Raw genomic sequence first — 14,812 nt, 5'->3', positions numbered from 1 at the left:
ACTGTTGGTGAAAAGGGAAATTAATCTAGCATTGTGGGAAACTGTTTGCAAGGTCCTTAAAGTAATGAAAGAAAATATACAACTCTTATCACCCAACTCCTAGATGCTCTCCAGGGAACTGAAACCAGAACTGCACAGAGAAGTCTACGCTCACATGGTTACTGAGGCATGCTTCACCACAGCCAAGCAGTGGAGACAACCCGCATGATGGCACGAGGGAGTCCTATTCAGTCTGAACCAGAAATGCTGGCACACAGGACATCATGAAGAAACAGGAGGCCTGAGCAAAGCAAGACAGAAAGACAAAGACAGATGCTACACAATCCCATACGTAGACACTAAAATACCTGAACTCTTAGAACAAACATTTGTTGCTTGAGTCTAGGAAGAATAGCTAGACGACTTGGGGGCATATGATGACAAAAAGAATGCCAAGTCTCAGTTAGCTGGGACCAGAAGATTCAATGATCTCGTGACAGGGGAGATGGCTCAGGGGATAAGGCGCTTGCTGCACAAGCCTAAGGACCTGAATTCTGGGTGTGGCCACCTCATGTGCCTCCAGCTTTAGTGCTGTGAGTGGGGTTAGAGGTGGGGGCAGGGTTAGGTAGACCCAGCTAGTCTACCCAAGACAATGAGCACCAGGCTCCACACTGTCTCAGAAGAGCGCCATGGAAAGCAACAGAGGAAGGCACAAGGCATCTGGAGCATAGGGGTGAGAACACTGCCATGCGCATGCATGTGTGAGAGAGATAGAGAACGCTTTTAAAAAGTCATGATCTATTGCACAGAGTGGTGACCAAAATCAAAATGCATCGTGTGTCTCAAACTAGCTTTAAAAGAACAGCTAAAATGTTTTTATTATTAAGAAATACCAAGTGTCTGAAGTGATAGGTTTAATTAGCCTACCATGCCACATTAAGAGTATTTATCAATTATATATTATGTATCTATATTATATATCTAATGATAACCCAAAAGTATACAGAATTATCAACTAAAACTACAATTAAAGAGGCATTAGATTTCTAGGTAATTTAGGCCACTTCTGCAAGGAAAAAACAAAGAACAAAAAACCAAGTCTGTTTGTGTATTCAAATATTCTCTGGGTTGAACAGAGCTCAGTTCGTCCCAGTGTTTCATTGCTGATTAACTGCTCAGGGGAGTGTGCAGCCTGGGAACAGGGAAGAAAGCCATGTGACTTGTCCAACATGACTTGCCCAAGCAAACTAGATTCTTCTTGTCTTGGTGTTTATTTTAAAATGCAGGAATCAGTGCTGGGTGTGGTGGCACATGCCAATATGCCAGCACTCAGCAGGCAGAGGCAGGTGGATCTCTTGAGTTTGAGGCCAACCTGGTCTACATAGTGAGTTCCAGGACAGACAGGGTTTTAGAGACCTGTCTCAAAAAAAAAAAAAAAAAAAAACAGAAAAAGCGCCACAGAAATCAAATTGGCTTCCCAAAGTGATGGGGCTATGGTAAGGGTGCCAGGCTCTACAAAGATTCAAAAAACCATATTTGGGAGGTAAAGTTCTCCTTGCCTTTACATAACCTAGTCTGGGGAGTGTTGGGGTTCATGCGGTTAAAGGAGTCATGAGTTTCTGGCAGCCTTGTAATGTAAGCCCAATCATATCATTCACTTCCCTAAATCCCTCAGTAACTCCCCATCCCCCGAATGTTGAAGACAAAGCTCAGGGTCCTCACAGGAAAAAGGACATACTGTCCATCTATGGCAAACTTGTCCCGCTTCATTCATTCCTCCAGCCCCAATCTCCAGTTCAAAACTACCCGCATTTTCCTGAGGACAGGCTGCCTTCACAAGCCTTTGAGACTGTCTGCCTTTCCACACCGATCCCAGCTCCTGCTCTACCCACAGTGACTTCTAAGAGACCGTTCTGGACCAGCAAGATGGCTAAATGGGTTAAAGTGCACACCAGATGACCTGAGTTTGAGCCTTGGATCACATTGTGAAAGAGAAACAACCGCTGGAAGTCGTCCTCTGAGACACACACACATCACACAAACTAAATGAACCTAAAAACAACTGGAACACATGAATGATTTGTTTCGTAATCCCCCAATGTCCTTGTATAACTCGTGTGTTCTAAGACATGGCTAATGGACTCAGAACAGAAATGCCGCTGCTGTGAGACCCCAGGAATCCTCGATTCCAAAGATCCCCCTGAAAATGAATGAGAAGGATTAGGGAGAAACTTGAGAAAAGGAGCTGGGAAACGGGCAAAGCTTTCTGTGCCAACTAGCGCTTGACTCTCGCGCATCCGTGATGCTACAGGACTCTGGAACAAGAAAGGAGGGGTGGAAACCCTCACGCATACACGCACACCTACTGACACCAGTACATTGATATGAGACTAGTACTGGGAAAGCATGGGGCCATCCTCAGGAGAGACAGGACAGTTAGACTGCTGAAAGCAGGTTACAATCTGGATGGCTGAGGAATGGGGATACAACCACTGGAGGCCCTCCTGTGGCATGACTGATCGCCAAGGCAGCAAGGCAGGATGATGAAGGATCAGGCTACTGACGTCTCCCAGCTCACATCTGTATCAGCTGCTCTATGCAGCATCCGGAAACCTGTGTTAACTTTTAAGCTTCAGTTTCTTCACAGGGAATCAGTACCACAAGGGAATCATGTGTATGATACTCTTATACATACACATGAGATAGTGAATGGAAAGCGCTCTCAGTTCCAAAAATTTTTTAAATAAATAAATAAATAAATAAATAAATAAATAAAAGGTATCAGCCATAGCCAGCTACAGGACTCGCCTTGAATTAATTGTGGGTGCCCATTTACTTAACTCAAGTAAAGTTAGAGAAACTATGACAATCTAAAAAGCAAACTGCAGGATGCTAAATCAGCTTAGAAACTAGATGAAAATAAAAGGTTACATTTATTATAAGTATGCAGTGGGCCCTATTATAAATATTTGAGAATATCTAGAGATAATTTTAGTGACAAGGCCAGGCTAAATATTATTATAAATGTATATATATTCAGATCATCATTATTATGCTCATAAAAAATAAAGATCAGTAAGTTATTGGATCTGGAATCAAACCCAGGCAGTAGATAGTGCCAGTATTCACCCTCAGCTACACTGCTATTTGAATTGAATGGCTATTAAATAGGGAAGTCCTATTCCCTGCCCCAGTTCTGGGACAGTCCTTCACAGACAAATTCAGTGCCAATAGATGGAGCTCATTACAGGCAAATAGTGCTGAAGTCATAAGCATTGACCCTTAACTAAGGAAGGAAAGGTTGTCTGGTCCTACTGAGCCTGTGCATTCCTTCCACCAACCCAGAGCTACAACACATCAGTCCAGAGAGAGCAGGGTAATGGCCATGAGGTCAGGGGGATGTTGCTTAAAACCTGCAATTAATGGCAGTAAGAGTCACTCTCACAAGACTGAGTGATGTCAGGTCCACAAGGATAGCTCCCCTGGGCTATGTTATACAGGGATGTAGCCCCAAGGACTGGAAGGGTGTCCAGTAAAACATGGGTGATCAGTAAACATCTGTTAAAGGAATACAGATAAATATAGTCCTAACAGAGGAGTAGATTTGCATGGAGTTGAGGCACAGGTTTACAGTGTGAATACCATAACAACCACTCATTGTTGCTCCTGTCCTAGCCCACTGTGAGATCAAGGAAGACACTCCAGATGCATAGCAGAAGGTTGCCAGGTCTCCAGTGTATCTGTGAAGGTATGTAGTGGGCAAACAAGGGGACACTGCAGCCAGCCAGTGATGCTTGGGAGGGACGCTCAGTACAATTTTGTCCCCAAATGAATGCAAGTATTAAGCTGGCCAGCTCAGTTTGATTGCTAAAGAAATAGCCCTGGGGCTCATCTGATAAAGAACAGAATGTGCTTTTGAGCAGAAATTTCAACAATAAACCATGATTGTGCACTCCTAAATAAATATTTTAAGAAAGCTTGCAGACGTGCCAAGGGTTTGTAGGAATCAGAACCAGTGTGTGTTTCAAATTGGGGAGGCATTGCCAGAACTCCAAGCCAATGGATTCAATCCCTACCTGACCCCTGAAACAACAGTAAAAGCAACGCTGCCATCTTTCCACCCTGGCAGATAACACCAGCAGCTCGGGCTCCCAAGGTTTCCTCGGGAAAGTTGAAAGGACAGAAAGCAAGCACACAATATATTTCTCCTGCTCTGTAATAAGAAGAGGCAATGCAAGTTGGGAAACAGTGAGCGACTTGGGATCCACAATGAATTTAAATGGAGGTTTGTGGGGTGCCTGTAGTTTGTCATCGAAGCAGCTCGCTGCACAGAATTCTTGGAACTAGCCTACCTTAATTCAGTATGACAGCTCCATGGCAATAAAACAGCATCCTAAAAATAAAGCATACATAATGCATCTTCCATGCTGGGTATGAAAAATAGCAGGATGCTTAAACGCTACCCACATGGTGTTCCCGAGACCCATTCACAGAAACGTGCAGACTCGAGGGGAGCTTTGGCAAAGCTCCTAATTCAGAGGTCAGATGGCACTGGTTTCCAGTCATTCGTCTATCATCTATCCATCTATCTGTCTATCTGTCTGCCTATCTATCTATCTATCTATCTATCTATCTATCTATCTATCTATCTATCATTTTATCTCTCTCTCTTTTCACTCATTCACTCACTCATTCACTCATTCTTGTGGGAGAGAACATGCCAGCATTCTTGTTGAGGATAAAAGACAGCTTTCAGGCAGTGTTTCTCTCCTTCCACCATGTGAGCTCTAGAGATCCAACCCAGGTCATCAGGACTAACAGCAAATGCCTTTACCTGCTAAGCCATCTTGCCAGCCCTGAGTTTCTTCCTTAAATGCATTGACTTTCACATGGTCATAGTCTGCTTTGTCTTACCCTATATTAAAATTTTTAATTTTTTTTTCAAAAAGTTGTCTGAATATATTGACCCAACACCATGTGTACCTGATGCCCTTTGCAATAACTTGAGAATCTTGCACGAGAAAAGAGAGACAGAAAACAAACTAACGTGTTCAACCATGTTTTCCTGCTCAAGGTTGTTCAAACCAAACAAGAAAATCTGTTAAATATCAGAATTTTAGCTTCCATTTAAAAATAAATACAGCAATGCTCAGTGACACATCAGTACTTTTTCCTCCTAGCGAAAACAGTGTCAGAGTAATATTGTTGATCTTAAAAAATAAATAAATAAATAAATAAATAAATAAATAGTAGCACAATCAGAAGCTATCATGCAAACATTGGTACAGTTTGGTCATTATCCCATACCTGTCCCAGATAGTATTTAAAACATAGGATTGGTTTACAGAAGCAATCTGTGGAAGAATTAGCCTGTGAAAAATCAGGTACAAGTTCCAACTTTACTAACCACTAACCATTTGGCTTGGGGAGAAATTTATAACCTTACACAGCTTCAGAATTTCCCTATTTAAAATAAAATGGGGGCTCAGTGGGCAGCTTTTCTATCTTCATATGGATATTCCCCAATGCATCATGACTCCAAGTGCATGGTAGTAAATTGTCTTATGTATATGGCTAAAACACCATTATTATATACTGTGTTACGTCTAGCACTAAGTCTTTATAGATGACAAGTTGAATATTGCTGTAAAAAAGTATCCTGTTACATTTCATTCATTTTTTTTATAAAACTAAGTTGGCCTTTATTTTAAAGATGCAATGACAGTACCACAGACACAAGGGTGGGTGGTGTTTTCTCAAGATGTGGGTGGATCCTTGGGATTTTAGATCACTGGTTTCATAGACAAACTTAAAGATCATTCATTGATAATTAAGGTAGAGAAAAGCAAGGAATGGCAGGAACGGGAGGGGGTTCTCTGCCACTTTCTGTCCTTAGATGTGATTTCCCACATTTGTCACAGTGCAAGATGCATTTACAAATAATTTACACTTAGACCTCACATAGTGCTACAGCACATGGAATGTCTTGTCTTTATGTTTATTACCAATTCTACATATCAGATATTACTGATATTTTATTTTATTCATTTGTTTCTGGTGCTTAGTATTGAACGGAGGACCTTGTCCATGTTGGGCAAGTGCACAGTTGGTGATACCTTGATAAAGGACCCCGAGGCCCTTTAGTAAAGGACTCTTAGGCATCATCCCAGTTGGCCATGTTGGGCCTAATCAGTTTTACAGGTTAGATCTATTAGCCTGCAGCAACTGTGTAGTTTGCTCTTTTTCCTACACAGGTGTCCAGCCAACCCCTTTCTCCCCATCAGGGACTTACAGTTCTTAATCTTAAAGGCTTAAAGAGGGACTAAACCTGGGTCCTTTTAAAAAGATGCTTTGCTTTTAGCTTTGGACCTCCCTCGAAGACAGACATAGAACACAAATCTGTGTCCTTAACAATGACTAGATCCTGTACATTGGCGTGCTTCTGAAATTCCCTACCTAATTACAAACTTTCCCGTACACACTCTTTTCCTTTTCTAGAATAGCTTTGCAGCATTCCAGAAAGTAGCTGAGGATAAGTATTGGCAAGTCCATGGATTTCAAATACATATTTTTATACTTAAAGAGATTCATTTAAAACATATCATCCTAAAGCCAAGAACCAGTCCAAGAGTAATCTGAGCTAATAATTCTGTGATGATTGAATCACTATTTCTCTTATCAATTTTTAAAATTGTGAAGACAGGTCTGGAGAGATGATTCAGTAGTTACAAGAGCATATTACTTTTGGGAAAGAACTCCAATCCCAGCAAGTATATCAGGCAGCTCAAAACCATGTGTAACTCCAGTTCCAGGGGATCCAGTGCCCTGCTCTGAACTCTGAGGACACTACATCCACATGCATAAGCCAAATACTCAAATACACATATACATATAATTTAATTTTTTAACCTTGAAAAATACTTGCTGAAGATACTCTATAATGACAGTCCCTGTACCTGTAGCTCAAATTAATTTACAACTTTTCAACTTTATGATGGTGTGAGAGTACTCTGTAGAAATCATATCTAAAATTCTGAGTTTTTATGTTTCCCTGGACTAGCCTCTGATGCTAGCCTGGACTAGTATGTGATGATGCTTTCTAGCAATGCCAAGTGACAGCACTGAGCCCCAGTTAGCCATCTGACTGTGACCATGGACAACCAACAACCTCCAGCATACTATATTGCAGGTATTATTTGGATATTGTGTTTTACATCTCATCAAATACACATCTCTGTGTGTATATGAGTCTTTATTATAAAACAAGCTTGGTGGTAGACGATTTTGCCCAGCTATAGTCTAGTACAAATACTCCTGGGAGTTACCTGATCATGCTTAAGGTGGGACAGGCTGAATGACAATGGCCTACGTTAGCTGTATTAAGTGCACTTCTAATTTCAGTGCATAAACCTATGGTGATGTGAGATGTGTTGATAGTTGGGGCTCTCTTATCACTAGACTGGATCAATGGATAGCTTCTACTGGGAGACCAAGAGTGGGCAAGCCATTCGGGGGTCTTCTTTGTATCTCCCTAGGAATGTTACACAATCCCTTTCATATTAGTTTATATCCATGGGCTTTTGAAAAAAATTCTGGCCTTCTATCTTCATATTCATCAACTTCCTATTATGGAGTTCCAAAGTCCTGTGACTTGAGAACACTTCCAAAAGATTTTATGTGGACTTCATGTGATAATGGAGACCCAGTTCTTAAAACAACATGGCGCTTGGTGTGAAGTGACACTCAGTGAGCCATGGTCACAATGGAGGCTGCTTGTACTGGCTAGTTTTGTGTCAACTTGACACAGCTGGAGTTATCAGAGAGAAAGGAGCTTCAGTTGAGGAAATGCCTCCATGAGATCCAACTGTAAGGCATTTTCTCAATTCGTGATCAAGGGGGAAAGGCCCCTTGTGGGTGGGACCATCTCTGGGCTGGTAGTCTTGGGTTTTATAAGAGAGCAGGCTGAGCAAGCCAGGGGAAGCAAGCCAGTAAAGAACATCCCTGCATGGCCTCTGCATCAGCTCCTGCTTTCTGACCTGCTTGAGTTCCAGTCCTGCATCCTTTGGTGATCAACAGCAGTATGGAAATGTAAGCCGAATAAACCCCTTCCTCCCCAACTTGCTTCTTGGTCATGATGTTTGTGCAGGAATAGAAACCCTGACTAAGACAAATTGGTACCAGCAGAGTGGGGTATTCCTGTGACAATCTGACCATGTTTTGGGGAGGACTGTGGAAGGATTTTGGAACTTTGGGCTTGAAGATCCATCCGTTGTTAAGAGCTCTGTCGGATGTCGTGTAGGAGCTTGGAAGAATATGTTGAGAACACTGCAGAAGATGGAGCTCTGGTGTGTGAAATTTCAGAGGGGAAATTAAAGACTCTTTTCAGGGCCATTGCTGTTTTGATTGTGAAGATTCTGTGGTTCTGGTTAGCTGGGGCTGAAGAATCAGCTGTGATTAACAAGATACCAGAACTACCAAAGCAAAAACTTTGCATTACTGGGACTATTGATGCTGGTTAGCTGGAGCTAAGAAATTAGCGGTGATTAAGAAGAGACCAGCATCATTGAGGTGACATCTTCTGGGAAGTGTTTTCTGAAAGCACAAAGAGGCTGTGTTCCAGATATGGCCAAGGTTGTACTCCTGCTGCAGCGGGACTTGGTAATATGTAAGGGTCACCCAGGTGGTACTGGTTTTGAAGGCATGAAGGGGTCACGCAAAGCAGCTGAGGCTCGGTACTGTGAGAGGCCATGGAAGGCCATTGGTGAAGGTGCAGCCTCAGTTGCAATTGAAGGCCCAGGACTGAAGGGGTCATGCAGTGTTTTGGAGATGCCAGTACCATGAGATGACCACCAAGAGCAGCAGCAGCAGTGGGGTACAGGCATCTGGAGCCTAGAGGATGATGCGTGTGCTACAAAGGGCATGGCTGGAGAAGTGACCCAAGCCCTTGGAGGAGCCCAGAAGATCGTGAGTTGGATCCCAGACATTGGACAGTTGGAGATTGACTTTTGCTTTTGATTGTGACTGTGCCCTGATATTTTCCCTCTTGAAGGAAGAAACTGTTTTAGTGGAGCCCACAGTTAAGAGACTTTTAATTGTAAAAAGACTTTGGATTTTAAAAAAGATGGATACCTTAAAGAAATTGAAATTTTAAGAATATGTAAAGGCTGTGGGACTTTTAAAGTTATTTAGATCTTGGGGATGAATAAGATTGTAAGGGTTGAGGCTTACTAGTGATGTTTTTGTGTGTCAAGTTGACATGGGGTCAATTGTACTGGCTAGTTTTGTGTCAACTTGACACAGCTGGAGTTATCAGAGAGAAAGGAGCTTCAGTTGAGGAAATGCCTCCATGAGATCCAACTGTAAGGCATTTTCTCAATTCGTGATCAAGGGGGAAAGGCCCCTTGTGGGTGGGACCATCTCTGGGCTGGTAGTCTTGGGTTTTATAAGAGAGCAGGCTGAGCAAGCCAGGGGAAGCAAGCCAGTAAAGAACATCCCTGCATGGCCTCTGCATCAGCTCCTGCTTTCTGACCTGCTTGAGTTCCAGTCCTGCATCCTTTGGTGATCAACAGCAGTATGGAAATGTAAGCCGAATAAACCCCTTCCTCCCCAACTTGCTTCTTGGTCATGATGTCTGTGCAGGAATAGAAACCCTGACTAAGACACTGCTATTCCCTCGAGAGAAGAGGTTTCTACAGCCTGTATGTGTGCATGAGTGTTGGTCACCTGTGATACTGTATTCAATGACTGGGATTCTGATTGTTACATATATGGAGAGAAAAAGAGATGCCTTGTGGCCCCTTAAAGGATGTGTTTAAAGAAGCTGATTGGTGAAATCTAGAAAGATTTGAAAACTTAGGATAAAAATACAGAGAAAGATCTTGACTCCCAGGTCCTCTGAGACCAGTCTGTGCAGTTGAGAATGCGGACCACGGAGGGTGAGCGAGCAGACTACAGAAACTACACAGCTTCTGAGACAGGCCCTGTTTTAGGCTGCAGACATCTGGGCACCTTCCCCACCAGAGGAGAGGTGACCACCTGGGAGGGCTCCGACCTCCAGAGCATGTGAGGGAACCATCTTGTGTCTTGGGTCCCTCGGAGACCAGTCTGTGCAGGTGAACGCTCAGACTGCAGAGGCAACCCATTATCTGGGACAGGCCCTATTTCGGGTCTTTATCTTCAGCCAGGAGGCAGGTCTGAAAGCCAGATATCTGTGCACCTTCCCTGCCAGAGGAGAGCTTGCCTGAAGAGAGTACTCTGACCACTGAGACTCAGAAGAGAGCTGGACTTCCAGGACAGCTGACAGAGGCTAACAGAATCACAGGAGGAACAGGCTCCAGCCAGAGACAATTATAACAAATAACACCAGAGATTACCAAATGGCGAAAGGCAAATGTAAGAATCTTACCAACAGAAATCAAGACCGCTCACCATCACCAGAACCCAGCACTCCCACCTCAGCCAGTCCTGGATACCCCAACACACCCGAAAAGCAAGATTCGGATTCAAAATCATATCTCATGATGCTGGTAGAGGACCTTAAGAAGGGCATTAATAACTCACTTAAAGAAATACAAGAGTACACTGCTAAACAGGTAGAAGTCCTTGAAGAGGAAACACAAAAATCCCTTAAAGAATTACAGGAAAACACAACCAAACAGGTGATGGAATTGAACAAGACCATCCAAGACCTAAAAAGGGAAGTAGAAACAATAAAGAAAACCCAAAGGGAGACAACTCTGGAGATAGAAACCCTAGGAAAGAAATCAGGAACCATAGATGCGAGCATCAGCAACAGAATGCAAGAGATGGAACAGAGAATCTCAGGTGCAGAAGATTCCATACAGAACATGGGCACAACAATCAAAGAAAATGCAAAATTTAAAAAGATCCTAACTCAAATCATCCAGGAAATCCAGGACACAATGAGGAGACCAAACCTACAAATAATAGGGGTAGATGAGAATGAAGATTTTCAACTTAAAGGGCTAGCAAATATCTTCAACAAAATTATAGAAGAAAACTTCCCAAACCTAAAGAAAGAGATGCCCATGAACATACAAGAAGCCTACAGAACTCCAAATAGACTGGACCAGAAAAGAAATTCCTCCTGACACATAATAATCAGAACAAATGCACTAAATAAAGATAGAATATTAAAAGCAGTAAAGGACAACCTTGAGATTCCACCTCACGCCAGTCAGAATGACTAAGATCAAAAATTCAGTTGACAGCAGATGCTGGCGAGGATGTGGAGAAAGAGGAACACTCCTCCACTGCTGGTGGGATTGCAAGTTTGTACAACCACTCTGGAAGTCAGTCTGGAGGTTCCTCAGAAAATTGGACATAATTCCAGCAATACCTCTCCTGGGCATATACCCAGAAGAAGTTCCAACTGGTAATAAGAACACATGCTCCACTATGTTCATAGCAGCCTTATTTATAATAGCCAGAAGCTGGAAAGAACCCAGATGTCCCTCAACAGAAGAATGGATACAGAAAATGTGATACATTTACACAATGGAGTACTACTCAGCTATTTAAAATGATGAATTTATGAAATTCTTGGACAAATGGATGTATCTGGAGGATATGATTCTTAGTGAGGTAACCCAATCACAAAAGAAGTCATTAGATATGCACTCACTGATAAGTGGATATTAGCCCAGAAACATAGAACACCCAAGATACAATTTGCAAAACACAAGAAAATCAAGAAGAGGGAAGACCAATGGGTGGATACTTCATTCCTCCTTAGAATAGGGAACAAAATACCTATGAAAGGAGTTACAGAGACAAAGTTTGGCACTAAGACAAAGGGATGGACTATCCAGAGACTACCCCACCTGGGGATCCATCCCATAATCAGCCACCAAACCCAGACACTATTGCATATGCCAGAAAGATTTTGATGAAGGGACCCTGGTATAGCTGTCTCCTGTGAGGGTATGCCAGTGCCTGGAAAATACAGAAGTGGATGCTCACAGTCATCTATAAGATGAAACACAGGGCCCCCAATGGAGAAGCTAGAGAAAGCACCCAGGAGCTGAAGGGTCTGCAACCCTATAGGTGAAACAACAATATGAACTAACCAGTACCCCCCCCCCAGAGCTCGTGTCTCTAGCTGCATATGTAGCAGAAGATGGCCTAGTCAGCCATCACTGGGAAGAGAGGCCCCTTGGTCTTGCAAACTTTATATGCCCCAGTTCAGGGGAATGCCAGGGCCAAGAAGCAGGAGTGAATGAGTAGGGGAGCAGGGCGGGGAGAGGGTATAGGGAACTTTCAGGATAGCATTTTAAATGTAAATAAAGAAAATATCTAATAAAAAAAAGAAAGAAAGAAAACCAGAGAAAATAGAGTCTTTATTCCTTATGGTCTCAAGAATTCATTCTCCTATTATGACTCTAAACAGACGTGTCTTTCATCTCACATTAAGGTGTTTTGTCTTTTTTTTTTTAATGCCAACTGTGTAAGAGTCTTGGATAGTCAGGGAGATAACCCAAATGCTTAACTCTGCACCTCATACAAACTATCTTCCTTGCTCGAGACATAAATGTATTTTCATAAATACAAGTAAAAGTCAAAGAATAGATACAGCCCTTAAGACACACTACATGCATACAAGATGTGCTAACTACCTGCTCTCTCCTCCATATAAAAAGATTTCTAGACCAAACCATACCCCTTAAACAAATCATATTGTTCTGCCTATAGAAAACCCATCATTAAATCATGCTAGCCTGATATCAACATGCCATGCTGATCGTCCTCAGCATAATACATCTACAAGCCTAATTATTTGTGCTGTAACAAGGCTACCAGGAACATTTGTCATTAGCCTCCACAGTAAACTTTTTGTGAAGTCCTTCCAGATGAATCCCAGCCTGGATTTAGGATAAAAATACTAATTTTTATTAGTCCCTAGCATTAGAAACTGGAGGCAGGTACGGATTTGCCGTCAAGCATCAAAGAAACAAGGCAAGAAGGAACCCCTGCATTCATTCAATGTGTTCATTCCATGAGTGTCTACGGTATGCTATACACTCCAGTGGGCTCGAACACAATAAAAAATACAAGAAACATTGCTGCCTCCCAGACACAGAGACAGTGGGAAGGGAGAGATAACACAATAGGATTATATAGAATGAGCTGGATCTCTTTCAGAGCTCAGACACTGCTCACGTAAAACTGAGTTACCAGAATAGGTGGTCCCGACAGGGAAATTCACACCCAACAGAAATCAGGAGAAAAAAAGCAACATAGGAAGGGGAAACCTGAGAATGTTCGTTGCATGCTGGAACTGGCCTGTTCTTGTCACCTACCTCACTGTAACAAAACACCTGTATGAAATGATGCACACGTGAGTCCATACATATGCTCCTGAGGAAGCTGACCTGACTTCATGACTCTAAAACACTGAAGGGAAGAGATATTGAAGCAAGAACAACCACTGAAGCCATCTGATACAAAATCCTACTCTTGAACTCATCACACTGAGCCGCGGCTGTGACTCTATTCATTTATTTCAACCGCCACTTGGATATGGCTGGAGCGAGGACCATGCCAGAGACTTCTTCAAACTGAATTTTAGGGGTTTTGATATTCTAGAAACCCAGGGAACAGAATCAAATGTCCAAGAGGAATTCTGGCACAAAATAGGCACAGTCAAACTAGAAGAGTTCTATTGCTAGTTTGTTCATAAGAGAAAATGACCTTTGAGGGTTGATGGCCCAAAGCAACTCAGGGAACTTGGTACTTGGCTCACTCAGTGGAATAACAGCAATAGCCAGCGCTTATTGAAGGTTTGGTTGGTGCCAAGAACTGCTGTCTATGTGTAAGCTACCAGCAACTTCATGAGGTGGACAGTATTGCCATTGCACAGCTGAAGAGAGATGCTCTAACATTTCAGCCTGGGTGGTTCTACATTGCAACACAAGTCACTGACTGAGTGTACTTCAGATTCCAACCCCGACATGGCATTCTCATTCAGAGAGTATCCTCTGTGTGGCAAGATCATTTCCATAGACCAGCACTGCAAAGCTGTACTTCAGTTAGTGGCCACATGCCCTAGACACAACCTTTGTGTTACAGGAGGACACATGGGGCTCTGTAAATAGTGAAGCTTGAAGAAGTCACATGGCTAGTTAGTCTACACTCTAAATGCACCTATGATTTTTATGCTCTTTATTTATTAAAGAGGCTGAGTCCATTGGTGACAGTCGAGGTAAAAGAGTTAGCTCTCATGTGGTCAGTTCTGTCTGAGCCTCTGACAAAGACTATTTGCTGAGGAAAGATAACCACTTTCCTCTTAATTTTTAGAATATTTAATCTTTATTTTATGCATAGAAGTGTTTGTCTTCATATGTGGATGTGTACCACACTCATGCCTGATGCCAACAGAGGTCAGAAGACAGTGTTGGATACCCATGAATTACAGGCGGTTGTGAAACACCCTGTGTGTGTATGTGTGTGTGTGTCTGTGTCTGTGTGTGTGTGTGTGTGTGATTTGCAAAAGCACTGAGTGCTCTTAACCACTGAGACATCATTTCTATGCCCCACCCCCCAACCCCTTACTCTTTAAACCATCCTAGGAAGGAAGTTTCCATAGAAACCTGTAAGGTTCTATGCAAGGCTGTCAGCAAGCTCTGTACCCTGGCTTCCTGTCATCGTGCAAACTGTCACTAGTTTTAATTAGATTTAACATGCCACGAAAAAGTGCACAGAGAGAAACGGAGAGCAAAGATTGCAGTGTGGGCTTTCCCTCACATGCCCAGCACAGCTGTGCATTAGAACTCTAATATCCCCAGACTGGGAAATAGAAGAATGCCACGCGTAT

The 14,812-nt window shown here is 42.7% G+C and overlaps 1 protein-coding gene across 3 annotated transcripts in view; it reads right to left on the bottom strand.

Annotated features, from left to right (window-relative positions):
• Gask1b (golgi associated kinase 1B) overlaps positions 1 to 14,812 on the bottom strand; it is a 61,795-nt gene that overhangs the window by 44,197 nt on the left and 2,786 nt on the right. The window lies entirely within an intron of this gene.

This window comes from Mus musculus, chromosome 3 (assembly GCF_000001635.26).
Source record: "Mus musculus strain C57BL/6J chromosome 3, GRCm38.p6 C57BL/6J".
NCBI classification, from domain to species: domain Eukaryota; kingdom Metazoa; phylum Chordata; class Mammalia; order Rodentia; family Muridae; genus Mus; species Mus musculus.
This window is presented reverse-complemented; position numbering and strand designations above follow the sequence as displayed.